The sequence below is a fragment of the Dermacentor albipictus genome, unplaced genomic scaffold, assembly GCF_038994185.2.
Source record: "Dermacentor albipictus isolate Rhodes 1998 colony unplaced genomic scaffold, USDA_Dalb.pri_finalv2 scaffold_56, whole genome shotgun sequence".
Lineage (NCBI taxonomy): Eukaryota > Metazoa > Arthropoda > Arachnida > Ixodida > Ixodidae > Dermacentor > Dermacentor albipictus.
In genome coordinates this window covers 321,857-342,207 of record NW_027225610.1, presented here as the reverse complement: position 1 = coordinate 342,207, position 20,351 = coordinate 321,857, and the positions used below count along the sequence as shown (strand labels likewise).

Sequence of the window (20,351 nt, the reverse complement as noted above, 5' to 3'; positions counted from 1 at the left end):
TAAATATAAGTATGCTGCAGGCCACAGAGACTACGCGGGGACGTATGCAATGAAGATAATTAAAGAAGTCAGAATGACAAACTGCTTGCAAGAGCTAAGGATCAAGTGCAACAGAAAAATAACAATGCCAGTGGAATAATGAATGCCAGTTTGAATACCTGTATATGCAAATACGTAGACACTGCACAAAATAAAGTATTTGGTGGAAAAAAATACAAAATAAACCTTCCGGAACGATAAAAAAAATCGGGGCGGGAAGCGGTGTTAGAAGCACAGCGCCCAGGCATCCAATTGATGAGAGGCCAGTGGGGGACATATTATTCCGGACACTAAAGGTGTTTAACTAACTAACTAACTAACTAACTAACTAACTAACTAACTAACTAACTAACTAACTAACTAACTAACTAACTAACTAACTAACTAACTAACTAACTAACTAACTAACTAACTAACTAACTAACTAACTAACTAACTAACTAACTAACTAACTAACTAACTAACTAACTAACTAACTAACTAACTAACTAACTAACTAACTAACTAACCAGCTAACTAACTGACTGATTAACTAACTAACTGACTAACTAACTAACTAACTGAATACCTTCTTGCGGCAGCGCTGACAGCAGCTTTGCAAAGTGCGCTTGCACCAGCATAGGCAGGAGCACACGACAACGACAACGATGATGACTGGGACGACGAAGGCGATAGTGTAGATGCTCGCGAACACTCCGACAACATCGGTCGCTGCAGTCGGGGCCGGCGTAGTCACGTGACGGTACGTGTAAGGGTACGTGTACATCGCTCCTTGGTGCAGTGCTCTGCATCGACACGGTAAATAATAAAGGCAGTAAGATTCCTGAAGAGCGCGACAAAATACGCTGCCTTTCGAGTTCACAACGCGAAAGCACTATATCGCCATTACGCGAGAATCCGTCGGCGTGACCGAAAGATGGTACCAAAAATAGTCGCCGCCGCAAATAGTAAAAAACACGTAAAACAAATGCTCGGATTGACCTCACCTTTCTCGGGGAATTTTCTGTAAACAAAGTGAATTAATGGCTTTGAAAAGATAACTCGGTACATTCCGGTCTGGGTGTGAGACCAGCACGCATCCCAGACACCACGGTGGCTCCACGGTTCTGGTTTACTGAAGGTGAGCCCTAGTGTGTACGCCATTGCATGCGCCACGTCGCAGTGATCTGGCTGACTAAAGGTGTGACCTATATTGGGTGCGTCATTGAGCACGTGACAGCGTAGTCAGTGGGGAGGAGGTGCCGCCACGTCGTGAGGTGTATAAAAGAGCGCATTCATGACGTTCCGATGTCTACAAACGTATAAGATACCTTCACGTTCCTATACGCGTAAAGCAGTTTTAAGTGCCTCTGCCGAATTTTTCGTATCACCTCCGAAGGTTATAGATGCGTCAGCGATGCTTCAATTTGTTCGTTTGGTAGCGAGGAGAGGTTCTTGCGCGGCCATGTTGCGGTGACGCAATCATTTTGTCCATATTTAACCAGTTGTTTTTTTTTTGAACAGTGATTTTATGCTGTGTGATTGCGCATGTGTTGTAATGAGCGTATACTGACGATACCTAGTTTTGTTAAGACCGATTGCAATGTGTGGTATACAGAAATTACTTATTACATAATTAACAAATGTTTGTTAATGTTTAGGCTTACAATGTGATTCGCTATGGAAGAGCGTCGCGTCCGCCTCTTCCAGCAATTCAGTTCAAAGATTGGAATAGTGCTATCTGACGTAGACAATATGTTAAAATTGTGGATACAACAACAACAACAACAACAAAGCAAGCACTTCAAATACGTGGCTCGCCGTTTCATGCCCGCCGTTGCTCGGCGACTACATGTAGTGTTGTGCGTATGAGCTCGAGGTCCTGGGTTTCGATCCTGACCCTGGCGGCCGCATTTCGGTAGGGTTCGAAGTGAAAAAAAAAGAAGAAAGCGAACAAAAGCAGTCGCGTACTTAAGACTAGGTACACGTTAACGAACCCCCAGGTAAGCGATCAAAATGAATCCGGAGCTCCTTTCCCGACTACGGCGGGGCTCGCAATCAGATCGCGGTGTCCGCACGTAAAACCAGGCACTTCCTTTTTTTTTTTAAATCGCCGTTCGGCATATTTTGCGATTTTATGTGAAAGGTCGTTCCACTTAAGCAAGCGGAAAATAATTTCGGCTTGTAGCTGGAATCTTACCTGGAACGAGATTGAGCGTGGAGGGCTCTCGCCACTCGTGTTCTTCTCGAAGGGCTGGCAACGTGGGGAGACCGGAGTGAGCGTAGATCACTGGAGATGCAAACTGCGCTTTTTTAGACTCGCGCAAGCGCTGCGCAATCAGCTGTGCCAACAACGGCCTCTGTAATTTTATAAGTGGCATGTTTCACGTATCGCACATATCGCATTGCCTGTGCCGAGGTTTCGGCTGCTGTGGAGCACCGCTAGCGATATCTCTCTATATAGCTGAGGTTGCGGTGTCGGGCACTTGGCATCTTGGAGAGACCCAATAAAGCTCGGTTATCGACGGAGTAATGCGCCGTTGAACGATACGCACGAGGACGACAGTTTGATACCGCATGGCATGAAATACGCCACGTCGGCTCGTTGACTTACCGATCAAACAGTCGCGGGTAAAAGCCGCATACCTTTGATGCGTCTTCGTGGAAAACGGGTCCCGACCGACATATGAAACCACTGCCGTACATTGTGCACCTGTACGATCTGCGTGTTTTCTAAAATATTGTTTTAGCTGTCTACGCCACAACTACTCCACAGTTCCGAGTCTTTCAAGCTGTACCCGCCGTGGTTGCTTAGTGGCTACGTTGTTGGGCTCGAATCTATGTCGGGGGATAGAATCCCGTGGCCACGGCGGCAGCATTTCGATGGGGGCGAAATGCGAAACCAACTCGTGCACTTAGATTTAGGTGCACGGTGAAGAACCCCAGGCTGTCGAAATTATTCCGAAGTCCCCCACTACGGTCGCGCCTCACAATCAGATGGTGGTTCGGGCATGAAAAACCGCGTAATATTAATTAATGGAAAATTATACATCCACCCATCCGTAGCAATTGCTACAAAGGTAAACCATACGGGTTCCTTGAAAGAAAAGCCTCGCAGTTGAAGAAAAATTCGTCCTGGTGCGACGAATTCCGGGGCAGCCGCCCCTCTACCATCTGAGCAAACCAGGCGGCTAGCAGACGGCAGGGCGAAGTCAAGTTTAACTCGAAGCAAAGGCAATAGTTTGACGCAATAGGTTTGCGGAAATCCGCAAGGTGGAGAGTAGTAATTAATTAGGACAAAATCCCAACCCCATAATATAATTTTTAGACTTTCTATCAATCTGTTATATGGTGAAACTTTAAATGTGTGTACTTAAAGTACCCCTGTCCATGGCTGATTTTAAAACAACTCACACCTTCTTTTTCTTTCAACATTGATAACTCTTCAGGGAAGTTCAGACAATTTTTGTAGCCGCACCATGTTTCTTAGGTTCTCGCATTTTCTCATATATATACTTTTTCAACATATTTACTATATCGTATTTCTTATTTTATCTGTTCGACTAAGCCGCCACACCCTTCGATATTGCGACAGTGCGGCCTGACGACCTAAATAGGTGACGATGGCCATTTACTTTCCTTCACGCGGTGCCTGTATTGTGGATGGACGGGTGAATGAATTCTATGAGCGTCCCCTTTGAAACGGGTTGGTGGGTTGCGCCACCAAGCTCTTGTTCTTATTTTGCCTGATGTCCTACCTATCTTTCTGAGAGAGAGAGAGAAAAAAATGGCTGTGGCTTAGCTAAGGTTAAGCCCAGGATGCGAAGCATACTAGCCTTTATTTTAGTTGATGAACCACTGTTTAGCCTGGTGAACTGCTGTTGCTTGGCTATATTTGGTTCGGCTAGACGAAGAAACAACTCATGCGTTACTCTGCTTCGCCTTCAAGAGTGGAACGCGACAGCATTCCCGTCGACCCGCCAAGGGGTGTAAGACAATGGGCTACGGCGCAGCGACTACGCGCCCCGCATTGGACGCGGTGAGCGTCGAGCAACGCAGCGTTCAGCGCGGCAACGAAATATGCGTCTGAGTAAGCGACGCACGCCTGTGCCTTAGAAACAGCTCGTTTCTAAGGCAACAGCGCAATCACTAGAGGCGCTTTTGTACCGCTTTGAAGCATCGTACTCGTGGCTCAGTGATAGCGTCTCCGTCTCACACTCCGGAGACCCTGGTTCGATTCCCACCCAGCCCATCTTGCAAGAGTTGAGCCAATGCCACCTAGAAACAAGCGCAGCTGCTTATATTGGCGGCGAGGAGTTACGGAGTCGCCATCTATCGGAAGCGCCTCGCTGGCGTAGTATGAGGGATCACGTGGCGCCCGCCTCATAGGTTTTGCTGTCAGCGCTCACTGAAACACCACGCGCGAGTTCTCCCGGACATTTCTGTAAGTACTTTCGGAACGATAGCAGTTTCTTACTGTCTAAATAATAATCTTGGGCAAACTGAAAGCACACAATCGTTTACAGACGCTATCTCTTTACCGAATACGTACAGTGAACGCCACTGCGCGCGGTCGCCGCGATGGAGTCTCCCGAACCGGCTTCTTGCGTGAAAGGTAGGTAAACGCTGGCAGCACACTATGTGAAATATGTTCTTATAGTGTTTGTATAACTAAATGGAGTGTAATAGAACGAAGCCTCAACGCAGCGATCGCGCAGATTCGCAGCGACCGACTGCGCGTCTGCATGCTTGTCCGCGCACTGTGTCGCTTTCTCCGCGCGCGCGTTTTCGCACCGTGATATGAGCTTTAGGCCGCAGAATATGAGCATTTGACAGTGTACAAGCAACCATTGTTGCGTGGGCGCTATCAGAGCTGTTCAAAAATAATTTCATTGTAGAGACTTCGATGCCCAGAGGGACTGTGATGTGCCGTCGCGACGATTCAATCTTTTTTTCCTTCTAAATTCTTCGACCTTTCAATACTATTTCTCGAGTTGCGTCGCACTGTATGTTTATCGGTGTTCTCAGCATGCAATTTCCCGCTGCTCCTTTTTGTAATCCAGTGCATTAATTCATAACACAAACATGACCATATGCCATGCTTTTTTTAAATGTGCTTCTTACCGCTGCCTTTCCACTCCACTGAACTTGCCAGTATCTATAGCATCGACAAGTTCACAGACCAAACCGTCATGATATTAGTCGGGCCAGCGTCTCAGTGCGCGTTTTCAGAACATCGCAGACCGGGTGCCGTAGCAGAAATCTTCCTCGCGTCTGTGCTTGCTGCGTACCCGAGTTGTAGCCGATGACTGTTTGCCGGTTTTATGTTTCGCGAGCCAAGCTTCACGCAGCTTCTTGTCCTGTGGCTACGTGTGAATAAGCCTGACACCGGCCTCCGTTACGTGCGTTCGGCCCTGCGGCACCGAGCAGTAGCCTACCATGTTGCGCGCCTTCAAAGGCAGCCACTACCTATTGTAGTGCTTTCAAGCGTTGTAAAGGAGACACTCGAAGCGGGAAAATTTCGCCACTAAATGAGGACCGCAGCGTACGAGGGAATTTAAACTCGTTTTCAGCTCGCTTCGGCGCGCCCGAAGCAGCCGACGCGGCCGCTTTGTCCACGTGATCCCTCCTAGCACGTCACGCCGACGGTGGCGCCAGCTTTTCCAGTGGTGGAGCTCGAGGCCAATACCGCCGCGACGCCGCGAGCGACGGCGCGCGTTGGAGCCCCGTTATTCCTCTGTCGTGACGTCACGGTGTCACGTGGTATGGCATGGGGTCAAAGGTCATTGAAGGCGACACCGCCGCGCCTGAGGAGCTGGGTTGAGCTCTCGAGCGACGGCGCGAGTTGGAGCCCCGTTTTTCCTCTGTCGTGACGTCACGGTGTCACGTGGTATTGAAGGCGACACCGCCGCGCCTGAGGAGCTGGGTTGAGCTCTAGTAATATGCTTCGCATAAAACAAAACACGCACAAAGAATTCCCATAATCCAACTTTCTAAATCACCGCTGGGAACGACTAGCTTACAAGCAGCACCTCTGTAGACATACCGGACGACGGACAGCAATGAGCGAAAATTATAAATAAATTTGAATGAAGAACATGGTTTTCATTTTCACACACAACGTAACGTAAAAAAAAGAAAGAGCTCACGAAAAAAAAAAAAAAACTTGGAGGTGCCGGGGATCGAACCCGGGGCCTTTCACATGCAAAGCGAACGCTCTACCACTGAGCTACACCCCCCGCACGTGCACATACACGTCCGTACGCTTCCCCTTCGCCTAGACGACGCGGAGAGCGTCACCGGCATACGCATGTGTTTTCCAAGGCGTAGTTACCTTACTCCTTTCATTCACAACGTACTACTGTCTAAAACGGAGCGGGTGTAGGACGGTTTCATGTAGTTAAACAGACGCAAAAATTTCAAAAGCCTACGCAGACGTTCACGGGACGCTAAAAGGAAAAAGAAAAAGTGAGACTGCGCTTGTTGCTTTTGCATCTACATCACCGAAACAACTCGACCGTTCCATGAAAGCGAGGCTTCATAAACTGGAAAAATGCGCAAAAAACTAAATACAGATGGCGACGTCGCCATTCCCGCACCAGCCATCCGTGACGTCATAGATGTCGGTGGCCTCTATTAGGGCGTGAGTGAAAGGCAGAGGTGTAACTACCTTGTGTTCTTAAGGAGCCGAAAAACTGAACTTGCCGACTTTGGGGAACCGTTTTACTGAGCCAATGCGCCCCAAATACGAGAAAATACCTTGTTATCAGGGACCTCACACGGACGTACTGGCGCTGCACTTTAGACGCGAAATTTGAAAAAAAAAAGAAAAAGAAAGATTGTTGCTTTCATTTTCTCTTCTCGTGATTAAGATATGAATAAACGAAAATTAGAATTTTTTGAAAGGATGCTTTACCTGTCTGTAGTGACTTGGCGCCTCTCCGTGTTATTTCTTTAACACTCAGAGAGATACATACATAGACTGCCACCTCTAAACGACACACACACACACACACATGCTTAAAGAAGGGAATTGCGCTAAAAAAGACACGGACGAGTAAGGACATGGACGGGCGCAAACTCGCGACTGATTTTATTCAGAAAGAACCGTTACCAGGTAGCACGTGAACTCGCAGAGGCTTTTTACATTGATAAGTCAGGTGATGAATGCGTAAGCGATTCTAGTATCAATTTGTATAAGAAAGAGGAAATGTTCTTGGCATGTGCGCTTAGGCAATGATTGAATAAGAATCTAGGTATATATATAGTTATGTTCTTTCCGAATAAAATCAGTCGCGAGTTTGCGCCCGTCCATGTCCTTATACTCGTCCGTGTCTTTTTTTAGCGCAATTCCCTTCTTTAAGTATGTACGACCGACTCGCCCAACAACGTGCTCTCCTGAACACACACGCTACTCTTAAATAAAAATTTACTGAAAAGAAATTTAAAAAAATTCCTATGGAGGTGCCGGGGATCGAACCCGGGGCCTTTCACATGCAAAGCGAACGCTCTACCACTGAGCTACACCCCCGCTCGGCACAAACGCTCTTGCGCGTGCGCGTCGCGCTGAAGCTGCACGCGAGCGGGGACAGCGACCGGTTCAGCATTTCGCAATGTACACCCGCCGTGGTTGCTCAGTGGCTATGCTGTTGGGCTGCTGAGCACGAGGTCGCGGGATCGAATCCCGGCCACGGCGGCCGCATTTCGATGGGGGCGAAATGCGAAAACACCCGTGTACTTAGATTTAGGTGCACGTTAAAGAACCCCAGGTGGTGCAAATTTCCGGAGTCCCCCACTACGGCGTGCCTCATAATCAGAAAGTGGTTTTGGCACGTAAAACCCCATATGTTATTATTATTTCGCAATGTCGCCTAAGTGTGGGCCGTGTCGTGATAAGGCGCTCTCGCGTTTCTATGTGCGTTTCTTTTCAACTGATATCACTGCAGTGATCAAACCGGGTCTCTTACAGGGAGACAGCTTTGGAAGGGTAGATAGCTGGGCCGTCTGGTACATCACTGAAAAGGTAAGATAGCGGAATACACCTGTAGGGCGGAAAATTAGAGAACAACACACATGAAGGTTAACTTAGGACCGACAACTCGAGGAAAACACTCTGCAATTGTGCTCAGCTATCGCAAGCGCAATGACAATGACAAGCATTCTCGATGCCATGAGGAACACGGGATAATTTGCGGCAGCAGAGTTGAGTATATGAGTGTGAGAGCAGACAGTTTAGGACATAATAGCGCTGCAGTGCCTTTTTACAGCATGCCGTCCCGTACGCCCGCCATTCGTCGCATGGGCTTATAGTGGCGTGTGCTAGCACCCTCATTTCGCTAGCATCTATGAAGGGTGCTGATAGGGACGCAAACAATAAAACACATGCCTGAAAAAGAAAAGGAAACGAATATCTACAAAAAAATAAAAATTAAGCTCACTATCTGCCGATAAGCATGTAAAAAACAGCCTACAATACTCCTACCATTTGCGGACCTAATGCTTCTATACAGCCTGATACCTTGGATGCTATAAGCCTCCCGTTCCGCTGCTCTCAATTTCCAAGCCTTTATTGTTCCACTTTATACTTTCTGCTCGTTTCATTTGCGCCGTTTTCACGTCGTGGGATTTTGAAGTCGCGCGCTCACGACAGGGCTGACCTCTCGCCTTATTACTAAAAAAGTTAGAACGCGTTATTTTTTTATAGCCCATACACGTGTAGCTACGTGGAGTCCGGGTTTAAAGAAAGGGGGGACGTAACACGCCGCTGCGGCCAGGCTTCCTGCGATCTGCGAGGAAAGCGAGATAGGATACCGTAACAATAGGCACTCTGTATCCACGTTAGTCTGACCGCCGTCGATCGCACTCAAAGCTGTTACTGTCGCCACAATGCGACCGCTTTTACGCAATTTTACGTCGCACCTGTGCGTCGACGCTACGCGTGCTATAGGCGTACGCGCGCAATGCACTATGCAACCGCGGAGAAACGAGCGGATTGGCGGTTGCAGTGTGTGTCACGTAACTTGAACTAAGGATTACGAAAAAAAAAAGAAATGGTCACCTGTAGCTGAATGAAACCAAGGACGTGTGGTTTGCTGTCATGTGGCGCTGCTTAGAGTATTTCTTTACAATCCACTTAATTAGGCAATTAACTATAAGATCGAATATGAAAACTTTTGAATATTCGCGTTTGGGCCAAATGCGTTTCGTTACGTTGCAGAGGAGGGGGATTCAGAAACGACCGATCCAGTTTTCTTTTTTTTTTTTGTGGCAAGGCATACGTGCTGCGTGGCTACTTTTTTTTCGGCGTTTAAAGAAAGCCAGCGAAATGCGAAATAAGACCACGTGACTGCGCTCATGCGCTGTCGCCCTTGCGCTCTCAATTGCGGTTCGTGCGAAATAACCGTTCGCGCTCACCCCGGCGAAGTGAGCGGGCCCGGCTCTGGCCATCGGCTTCACAATGAGTCAGCATCTCGGACGGTGGCGCACGGAGAGGAAGCGCCGACGTAACTGAAAAGCGATTGCCTCGAAGCACGTATGAAGAGCGCTGCAATGCGATAGCGCATGAACGCAGTCACGTGGTTTTAGATCATACTACGAGGGCTTTCTTTAAACGCCAAACCCGCCGCGGTTGCTCAGTGGCTATGGTGTTAGGCTGCTGAGCACAAGGTCGCGGGATCGAATCCCGGCCACGGCGGCCGCATTTCGATGGGGGCGAAATGCGAAAACACCCGTGTACTTAGATTTAGGTGCACGTTAAAGAACCCCAGGTAGTCAAAATTTCCGGAGTCCCCCACTACGGCGTGCCTCATAATCAGAAAGTGGTTTTGGCACGTAAAACCCCATATATTATTATTTAAACGCCAAGAAGATCACCACGAAGCATGTACAGTCGCGGACAGAATATTACGGACCATGAAATCTAAGAAAAAGCTGAATATCTCCGCAACCTCACAACGCAATCTGGTATTTGCATTTTCGACCTCGACTAGAATATGCTAACAGCGCTGTCGTGGGCAGTTTTACTGGTTACTGCTACAGGCTGCTCGGGGATTGAACGTTTTCGGAGATCCCGTGGTCCATCTTATTCTGTCCGCGACTGTACGTTGCCATAAAAAAATTGGATCACTCGTTTCTGAACCCTCTATACAACGAAAGGAAACGCGCTTCGCCTGAAAGGGAATATTAAAATTTTTGAATAATTGAACTCAGTTACCCACTAACTAGGCGTAATACAAAAAAAAATATATGTATTTTGAAAAGCGCCACATGCCGGCAAACCTTATTTCGTTGGTTTCACCCAGCTGCGGTTAACCCCCTTCTTAAAATCCTTGGTTCATGTTACGCGAAACACACTGTATATAATCAGGCAGAGATTGCACGGTGACCCACTTCTGCCTATACAGGATGTCCCAGTTAACTTTAGCCAGAGTTTAAATATATGCCGATGCACTCTAAGACGACGCGAGCGAATGCATGTTGCTGACTATTGCATGATGTAAGCCACACTCTTTTTTTTTTTCACTCTGCTAAATTGCATAATTGGTCAAGATGAATGAGCCAACTTCTGAGGCAACGAGGCAAAAAATCCAGTTAGAAAGTTGTAGAGCGGTTTGCAAAACATCCATGTTAAACAGTTTCTAACTTTCCATTAGGCATCAGTGCTTTACCGCTTACTGCAGATGCCCGTGAAATAAAAAAAAAAAAGTGCCACGTGACATGTCCGCTTGCGCGCCGTGATTTCATCGCTCCCAAACGCTCCGCGTACAAACGAACGTAGCATTTAGCCGCGTATGCTGCCGCGGCGTCTGCTTATCGCTATCATGAACCGCCGCAAGGGAAGCATGTCGGTGGCGTAATCGCACAGGCAGCGCCTGCATCACTGCCCTGTCGCCCTTTAAGCGGCAGCGCACCCTGCTACACTCTTAGGCAAAGTTACACCCTTTGGCTTGCCCCTTCTGCCACACAACGATAATCGTTATCTGCCTTGATGCGTTTCCTTTTTTCAACGCTGCGAGCCCGGAGCTTTCCAGTTATCAGAAGGGGCACTCCAAAGGGTGTAAGCTGTTCTATGCTGATAACGCGCGTGCCGTTATCCAAAGGGTGTAACTTTGCCTAAGAGTGTAGGTGCTATGTTCGTTTGTACGCGGAACTAGCGACCGCGTTGGCACGCCTTGACGACAGGCCACTTTCAGAACAGTCAGTTTCGGAATGCCGACCTGAACTGTCGTCGCAGCGAAAGTCGGTCAAGGCTTTGTTGACCTTTTTACGTGACAACTGCGGCCTATGAGAAAGTCTATAATGACCCCATTCCGTCCCATTTCATATTTTTTTTCTCACACTTTTATTTTTGTCGCGCTCTTTTTTCCGTCTTTACTTCCCCTTTCCCTTCCCCTAGTGCAGGGTAGCAAACCGGAGGTTTTAACTCTGGTTAACCTCCCTGCATTTCTCTCATTTGCATCTCTCTCTCTCCCTCCCTGTCTGTACGCGGAACGTTTGGGAGTAAGGCCATCACGGCGCGCAAGCGGGCATGTCACGTGCTATTTTTTTTTGTATTTCGCGGGCATCTGCAGTAAGCGGAAAAACACCAATACCGAATAGATAGAAAGTTAGAAACTGTTTAATAGGACGTTTTGCAAACCGCTCTACAACTTCCTAATTAAACTTTTTTTGCCTAACTTTGTTGCCTCAGAAGTTGGCTATTTAAACTTGACTAATTATGCAATTAAGCAAACTACAACTAATAGTGCGACAATTACTCCATCCACACCCGCCGGGATTTCTCAGTGGCTATGGTGTTGGGCTGCTGAGCACGAGGTCGCGGGATCGAATCTCGGCCACGGCGGCCGCATTTCGATGGGGGAAAATGTGAAAACACCCGTGTACTTAGATTTAGCTGCACGTTAAAGAACCCCACGTGGTCAAAATTTCCGGAGTCCTCCATTACGGCGTGCCTCATAATCAGAAAGTGATTTTTGGCACGTAAAGCCCCATAATTTAATTTTGATTGCTCCATACAACAGTCAGCAACATGCATTTGGTCGCGTCGGCATATCTTTAAACTATGGCTGGGTTTAGCTGGGACACCCTGTATAAGCAAGTATTGAAACATGCGCAAAATTTGTACTAGCTCATCGAACCTAAAAAGATTACACTGAGAAACATGAAAATGGAGATATGTTGAAATACATGTTAAATAGGTACGAAAATTGGTTTCAAAATACAAGGCATGGCGTCATCGACGTTATCGTGACGTCATGACACATAGCAGGACTTGCTTACATCATGTAGGAATAAGCCTATAGTTATTATGACATTGCAATCAATCAATCAATCAATCAATCAATCAATCAATCAATCAATCAATCAATCAATCAATCAATCAATCAATCAATCAATCAATCAATCAATCAATCAATCAAATAACGTGCGCAGAGACAACTTGGTGGCCTTGATGTTGGCGCACGTAATTAGTAGTAGTAGTAATAGTAGTAGTGGTAATACTACTACTACGACTACTACTACTACTACTACTACTACTACTACTACTACTATTACTACTACTACTACTACTACTAACACTACTACTACTACTACTACTACTACTACTACTAATAATAATAATAATCAGTCAATAAATCACTCAATCAGTCAATCAAAAGTGTTTATTAAAGTGCCAAGAAACAATCTCAAGGGTCATGGTGCTGGCGCACTCGGCAAAACAATGCACAGGAAGAACAATGCAGACTCACGCACGTACATACAAACGCGCGCGCACATAAAAAAAAGAATAATAATTTCGCGAACACAGATCTTAACAGAACATAAAATATGTACACGAAGACAATACAAAGCAACAGTGGAGAAACAGAAAAAAGGATTACAGAATGACGGAACACACAATAGACATGAGAGTTCTTGTTCAGTTATCGAAATTCCTCTGAAACTACTTTCAGGAAAACATTACAATTAGGCATCAAGATCTCCAGGTACTCTGAATGGGCGTTATATGTCGCATCCACTCAAGATAGAGGGTCCCAAGAATCTGAAGGCTGAGTGGCGCGCTGTTTCCTTGTGCCTTTTTTGCGGAATGTAAAAACTCACATTAGACACCAAGTGCGGGCAGCAGATTTTTCTATGTATTAATTTGTGAAAAAAAAAAATGGCTGTGGCTTAGGTAAGGTTAAGCCTAGGATGCGAAGCATACTAGCCTTTATTTTAGTTGTTGAACCACTGTTTAGCCTGGTGAACTGCTGTTGCTTGGCTATATTTGGTTCGGCTAGACGAAGAAACAACTCATGCATTACTTCTTCGCCTTCAAGAGTGGAACGCGACAGCGTTCCCGTCGACCCGCCAAGGGGTGTAAGACAATGGGCTACAGGGCAGCGACTACGCGCCCCGCATTGGACGCGGTGAGCGTCGAGCAAAGCAGCGTTCGGCGCGGCAACGAAATGTGCGCCTGAGCAAGAGACGCACGCCTTAGAAACAGCGCGTTTCTAAGGCAACACCGCATTCACTAGAGGCGCTTTTGTACCGCTCTGAAGCGTTGTACTCGTGGCTCAGTGGTAGCGTCTCCGTCCCACACTCCGGAGACCCTGGTTCGATTCCCACCCAGCCCGTCTTGCAAGAGTTGAGCCAAAGCCACTTCTCCTCTGTCGTGACGTCACGGTGTCACGTGATTTCATGGTCACCGCCGCGCCTGAGGAGCTGGGTTGAGCCCTCGTAATATGCTTCGCATAAAAGGACGTCCGATCTGTAGCGTCTACAGGTGAGGGTACGTAACATGGATGCCTGTGTTAGCTCTATGGAGATGGAAGGCTTTTGACAGAATCAGTGTTTAAATACAGATGTGAACTTTTTTTGCACATTTTCGAGAAGTTCACAATTTGACCTTCAAGTGCCACCCCAAACCACGGAGGCGTACCCAAGAACTAGAAGGCGTATGCTTTGAAATAATAATAATAATAATAATAATAATAATAATAATAATAATAATAATAATAATAATAATAATAATAATAATAATAATAATAATAATAATAATAATAATAATAATAATAATAATGATGATGATGATGATGACGAAAGCTGCGTGCCTTTCTTCTGGCTGCTCCTCCGTGCGACAGTCGCAGTTATGGCGGGAGCGTAGCGAGCCAATATATTATGAGTAGAGGCAGGCGAATATTCGAAGTTTCGAATATGAATCGAATATTAGACACTATCTATTTCAATCTGTATTCGAAAATGAACAATTCGGTATTTTCGAATATGCAAACCTACCAAATATATCGCGACAACCGGCTGTTAAATTCTTGTTACTGTTCTCCGTATTTAAATTTATGAGTGAGTGCTTACAAAAAGTTACAGTACAACGAAGACGGAATATCGGCAAGCCAAACCCCGAACTAAAGCTTTTGCGGCTCCGCGCATGTCGACGGCGCGCTTATAGACGGGCACAGCGCTCTAAACGACGCACCGACTGGACTGTATACAATCGCCTCGATGCAGCCATACGGCGGCATACAAAACAGCTTCGTCGCAAGAGCTGGGAAGGTTTGTGTAGTTCGTTGCATACTGGAAGTGGTTTTGGAAATGTATGGCGCATACTGAAGGATCTCCGTACTGCTGAAATCTGCAAGAATCCTACGGCTACATTGAGCATAGCGACTGGCCAGTCACCAAAAGTAATAGCAGAGGCATTTGCAGACATTTTCGTCTCTCCTGCATCCAGAGACACCACAATTAACGACATTCCTTGTTTGACAAGTCACAGCACCGTAACCGCTTCCTACGGTCCAGCTTGCCAGATGGACGAGGCAGATTTCACTCTTGAGGAGCTGCGACAAGCGCTGAGCCTCTCCAAACGCCGCACTGCTCTAGGCGCAGATGGTGTGACGTACCAAGCATTGCGGAACGTTGATAAGAGTTTCCATGACCGTATATTGGACGAGTATAATGAAGTATGGAGAACCGGTGTAATCCCTGCTGAGTGGAAATCGTCCGTTGTAATACCAATTTTAAAGCCCGGGCGTCCGGCAAGACACCTCAAGTCCCACCGACCAATATCCCTAACTTCAAACATCATCAAGTTAATGGAGCGAATGCTCTTGTTTCGCTTAGATGTCAGGCTAGAGGAGCTGAATTTTTTCCCTGATGTCATGAGTGGCTTTCGTCGCCGCCGTTCGGCTCTGGACAGCATATCAGACCTTGTCTCAGCACTCGAATTTGCTAAAGAAAACAAGCATTCCGCCTACATGCTCTGCCTAGACATACAGCAAGCTTTCGATTCAGTTCCGCATAAGGCGATTATTTTCGCACTTGCAACCGCGGGAATTTCGGGTCGTCTACTCCAGTTTGTGCATAATTTTCTATCAAAGCGCCGGATGAAAGTACGTGTCGGAGGAGTAACCAGTGAATACCGAAATGTGAAGTGCGGTGTTCCACAGGGCAGCGTATTATCACCGCTTTTGTTTAACGCGGTACTCGCCGCGCTTCCAAGTCGTTTGCCTCGAGACACTGATTTCCCTGTGAGCATAGCTGTCTACGCAGATGACATTGCTCTGTGGATAAGCGGCCCTTCGCACCTTGGTCCGCGGCTTCGTGCAAGCTTGCAAAGAGCTCTCAACGCTACTGCGGAGTACTTGGGTGAAGTTGGCCTGCTCATATCACCTGCTAAGTCGGCTGCAATAGCATATCACCCTAAACAACGCGCTCGTCGAACAATGAGCCGACTGTATCTTGACGAAACGCCTATAAACTGGGTGCGACAACACCGTTATTTGGGGTTAATTGTGGATGATCGCATCTCTTGGCGTCCTGCCGTTAAATCTGTACGATGCAAATCGCACTCCCTTCTTAAGTATGTGGCCGCCTTGACTGCTCGAGGTGCTGGTTGCGACCAAACAACGGCTCTTCAGGTGTACCAGTCATCTGTACTCTCAGGCATGCTGTACGCATTACCAGTTTTGAACATACCACCTAGTTTGATGGCCCAACTGGAGCGATATCATCGCGTTGCCCTTCGACTAATGCTTGGATTACCTCGTGAGGCGCAATCTATTGCATTACTTACTGAAGCGCATCAGTTACCCCTGAGGCTGCAAGCAGATCAGAGAGCTCTGTATCACATTGAGCGTCTGTACCGCACATCGAATGGTCAATCGCTCCTTGATCGTCTGATTCACCGCCCATTATCTCGCATGGGAAAAATGGCGGCATTATTTATGCATATCACTACCATTTCTGAACATGCTGCTTCAGATACGTCTCCGCCTCCAAAAGGTATCACGAAACACGTATTCCCCATTTTCCTCACAATCCCTGACATGCACAAAAAGTCTGATATGGCTGTTTCGGCAATATTCCAATTGGCTCAATCTCACTTGTTCGAAAAGTTTCCAGATTATCTTCAAGTTTTCACAGATGCATCTGTACACAACGACGGTCAAGGCGCCTCTGCAGCCTTTTACTGCCCTTTAACTCAAGTACGTCGTATCTTTCAAATACCTCATCCAACTTCGTCAACAACTGCGGAACTAGCAGCGATTAATGTTGCATTGAAATACGTGCTAGAGGAGTTAATTACATCGGAGGTTGTCATCTTTACGGACTGCCGTGCTGCCCTTAGCAGGTTACAACGCAGTGAGCTTGATTGTCCACTTGTGCGCAGCATTAATGACTCTGCGAGCAAAATTACATCACGTGGGGTATCTCTCGTTGCTCAATGGATACCTTCACACGTAGGAATCACCGGAAATGAAGAGGCTGATCGGCTCGCTTCAAGTTGCGTTCATAACAACTGTGACTGCCCAGAAATTTTGTGCAAGCTTGATGACGCTCGTCTGCTGATTCGTCGCCACCTACTCAAGCAGCATCCAGATCAGCGCGTCGCAAATGGAACGTTCCCGCCCCGTGTTCATGGTCGAGGCTTGCCTCGTCGCGCTTGAGCACAAGTGCTCAAGCTAAGGGTTGGTTGCGTGAACGTGCACGAACGTTTATACAGACAAGGGCGTGCGGAAAGGCCATTGTGTACGTCTTGTGGCTGCTACGAGACACTTCAGCACCTTATATTTGAGTGTCCCGCTTTCAGTGCGCAGCGCATGTCGCTAGTGAGAAACTATCATCTCCTTGGCCTGAGGTGTGCGACACTCGAGGAATGTTTATACCCCAGTGGCTGTGCATCTAAACGTGATCAGGCCCATCGCGCCCAACTAACCTTCATAGAACTAAATTAGGTTCACGTTTGTAGCATGAACATTGAACATTATGTAGTAGCGTGACCTTCAGTGACCGGCCCTACTGCGTGTGATCAGTACTGTACCCTAACGCTTCTTCCTTCGAAGATGGGAGTTGGCGGGTTAAAACACCTTATAGTGTATATTATGAACCGACTAACGGTGAAACGGTGATTACGTGCAGCTTTACTTGGCGTCTCATCGTGGAGAACACAATTAGCCGCATAGCGAACTAGCCATGGATGTGGTTGATAATTGTGGAGGCTGTTCGACGCGGCGTCACTTTAATTCCGGCTGCAGAGTTCTACTTTAGTCTTTAGATTTGTCCTGTTGCAGTGTCCTGTTGCTCTCCTTTCCTCTTTCCTTTTTCCTCCCCTCCTTCCTATCTTCTATTTCTGTGTTGCTGTCACCTCCCTTGAGAAGATTAGGCAGGCGTTGTGCCCCTTCCGGTGGCAGTTGCCAGCCTGCTCCTCGCTTTCCCTTTCCTAATACCTGTGTATATGTGTATATGTGTTCAAAGCAAATAATACCGCAGATGACAACTTATTTATTTATTTATTTACCCTCAGGGCCTTTCGACATTAGAGAGGGGAGTGGGTTATACAACAACTAAAAAGGAAATAAATTACGAGCTTATATACAATATTTGCTCATTATACAATGTTAGCTGGAAGTATGATAGATACAGTAATAGAACATGACATAAAAGTAATATTAAACAAGGAAAAAGGAAAACACCAACAGTAGTTCGTAAAAATGTTTCCTATTATACAGTGTTAGCTGGCGCTTTTCGAAAATTATCAATGTTATTAATGAAAACAATGTGAGAAGGAAGTTCATTCCAATCTTTGGCGTACGTGGCCACATGAGCGTAAAAATATGTCGCGTTACATGCACCAATTCTAACTTAAACAACGACAGACACTTTAGAAGCACTCCAGAAACAATATGGGTGATGCAACGTTCATGTCCGATTTTGTGGCGGAAGCCTGCATGACAACCTGCAATTTTTCTTTTAGCTTATCATTTAGTGTTTTTGGCAGCCCGCATAGTAATGTAGCAGTTTCATATTCTACGCTACAACCAATGGCGCTGTCCTAACAACGGGACTTCGAACATGTGTCTGCGACACACACAAGTTCTTCAGAAGCTTTTTCTTTTTTTTTTTACACAACTTCTGATCTGCATTCGGTAACCATTCATTTTGTGATTTCGGAAAGCTGTAGTCCTACTGCAGCCAATTCATGAAAAGCCTTTTCATACACAACCAGGCTATGAAAATGTTAGCCTATTTGTTCCTTATTTTTGTAGTGACGGTAAGTGATCTTGTGTTTAAAACTGAACGTATCTGTCTGTGACAGTTAGACGGCTTCATTTCTTTTCTTTCATTTCTTTCGATTTCATTTTTTTCGACACCTCGTCACCTAGCGTGCATGATCCCACACCGAGAGCATGTACACGAGGTGGAGCGTCCGCGAGAACTAATCCATCGCAAAAGTCCATCCCAAAAGTCCATCGCAAGTGAGCTTCGAGCGCGTCGCGTGACGTCAGTGCACGACGGCAACTTGTCGCAGCGTACACGTTGCCACGCGTGACAGTCCCGGTTCCTCCGCGGGCTGCACGGTTGCGACGGTGACCGTCCTCAAGGCGTACACCTCCCGCTGCGGCGGCGGACTGGGTGGCGGTCGATACACGGCCACGGTCCGGCGCTGCGGTGGTGGCGGTGCAGGCTGAGTGACGTGCGTGGGGAAAGAGGGAAACACAGTAGACACGCTATTGTTACAGCAAACCTCTTTTTGCCCTAAGGAATACAAAAAATAATTAACGTAGCCTACGGTAGCTGCCGACATAACCCGCCTACCGGATGAATTCTACGGAGATCCGAAAGGTGGAAGGCGCAGTTTCGTGAAGGAGAAAGGTAGGATGCATCTAAAATCTGCAGTTATTTATTTACCTAATCTCGGAAGGCATTACAGGAAGCAGCGGGGTAATATTACACGATATCCGGAGTAACTGAAGAAGCAGGCATTCAGGTGAGTGGCAAGCTTTGCAGTTTTTCTTTTTCAGTCTTCCTACACCTTGCATGAGGTCAGGAAACTCACTTCGTTGATAGATTAATGTTACGGATCGTCAGGTTGTTGATCGATGCCTCCTCGGCCAGCGACGGCCTTGGAATGGCATAGGTGCGGGTTTCAATCTCCGGACCAACAAGTTTTCTTCAACTTCGGAACTTTCTTTTGCGGGATTCCGTACGTGTTTTTCTTTGATGCCAGACGCTGCCTTCACGTGGGCTAACTATAATAATCAGCCTATTTAATTCCAGCACATGACGAAATTCCCTCCTCCTTCAAGAATTAAGGTCTTCGTTTACCTCTATGCTGCATCAACCAAAGTCATTGCCCACGAATTTTCTAATCTCATCATTCCATCAATTTGTCACATGAGTTCCTCTGCACTTCCCTTTTTCTAGTAGCCATAGACCACGTGGTTATCTGTTTCACGGGTCACACGATGTGCCCAACTCTGCTGGACCAAGGTGCAGATAATCCGCATTTTGGTGAAGCCTTTGTGTTAGCTGCATCGCGGTACTGTGGCACATTCCGCGCGTACCCGGCGAATGATTGTTTTAGCCTCCGATATTTTGACGTATGCCGTCGCGTCTTTTTTCGCCTCAGATTTTCTTCCTTTTTTTGCGGGTGGGGGGGGGGTGAAAGAAGTTGAGAGGGGGTGATTTGTACTTTTTGGGGGCACATATGACGCACAAGAGGCTTGAGACAGAAGTCACGAACTATAGTGAATGTTGCATTTTGACTAGCTGTCGCAAATAAACGTACGCTGTGATCAGTTTCAATTTTTTTTAATAGGTAAGCGCTTTATTTACAGTAAGCAAATCGCAAAACTCACGGCAGCGGCATGGGCTAAAGGCAATCAAGCCTGATAGGACCCGCCGTGGTGGCTCAGTGGCTATGGTGTTGGGCTGCTGAGCACGAGGTCGCGGGATCGAATCCCGGCCATGGCGGCCACATTTCGTTGGGGGCGAAATGCGAAAACACCCGTGTACTTAGATTTAGGTGCACGTTAAAGAACCCCAGGTGGTCAAAA

General features: G+C 46.9%; 2 non-coding genes across 2 annotated transcripts; both read right to left on the bottom strand.

Moving 5' to 3' along the window:
* Positions 1–6,185: 6,185 nt before the first annotated feature.
* Positions 6,186–6,257, bottom strand: TRNAA-UGC (transfer RNA alanine (anticodon UGC)). The gene has a single exon. It is a non-coding gene; the product is annotated as a tRNA-Ala (tRNA).
* A 1,220-nt stretch (positions 6,258–7,477) lies between these two features.
* On the bottom strand, positions 7,478–7,549 carry TRNAA-UGC (transfer RNA alanine (anticodon UGC)). Its single transcript has one exon. It is a non-coding gene; the product is annotated as a tRNA-Ala (tRNA).
* Between the last annotated feature and the right edge of the window lie 12,802 nt (positions 7,550–20,351).